The following is an 872-nucleotide window of genomic DNA, read 5'->3' on the forward strand; positions in this document are numbered from 1 at the left end:
CCTCCCTCACTGTGAGAGTCAGAGTAGGCCATTCAGCCCACAGTGGTCATCCTATCCATGTCTTTGTTCCCATTCAGCCTTGCACCTACGGGCTTGAGAATGGGGGACGTTGTCACCCCCTACCCCCAAACCTGTTCATTTGGGAATGGTCTCCGTTATTCACCAGGAATTTACCCCGAGATCGATCTGCCCCGACTCGAAGCACTGGTCTCTGCTGCCACCCGGTGCTGATTCCCAAAACTGCAGCACCCACTCCCTCAGCACTGACCCTCCCACAGCACCCACTCCCTCAGCACTGACCCTCCCACAGCACCCGCTCCCTCAGCGCTGACCCTCCCACAGCACCCACTCCCTCAGCACTGACCCTCCCACAGCACCCGCTCCCTCAGCGCTGACCCTCCCACAGCACCCGCTCCCTCAGCGCTGACCCTCCCACAGCACCCGCTCCCTCAGCGCTGACCCTCCCACAGCACCCGCTCCCTCAGCGCTGACCCTCCCACAGCACCCGCTCCCTCAGCGCTGACCCTCCCACAGCACCCGCTCCCTCAGCGCTGACCCTCCCACAGCACCCCGCTCCCTCAGCGCTGACCCTCCCACAGCACCCGCTCCCTCAGCACTGACCCTCCCACAGCACCCGCTCCCTCAGCGCTGACCCTCCCACAGTGAGAATGAGGCACTCTCTCTCACGGAGTTAACGAAGTTGTGGGGCCTGACAAGGGGGTGAAATAAAGAGGGAGAGGGTGAAGAAGTGGGGCTAAAAAAGGGTGAGGTGGGGGTTGAGGACAGGGGATGGAGTGGGTGGTGATGGCAGTAGATGTTTAGGGGCAAATGGAAGGGGGAGGTAGATCGGGGTAAGTGGGGTATAATGGGGA

The sequence above is a fragment of the Hemiscyllium ocellatum genome, unplaced genomic scaffold (genome assembly GCF_020745735.1).
Source record: "Hemiscyllium ocellatum isolate sHemOce1 unplaced genomic scaffold, sHemOce1.pat.X.cur. scaffold_714_pat_ctg1, whole genome shotgun sequence".
Taxonomy (NCBI): domain Eukaryota; kingdom Metazoa; phylum Chordata; class Chondrichthyes; order Orectolobiformes; family Hemiscylliidae; genus Hemiscyllium; species Hemiscyllium ocellatum.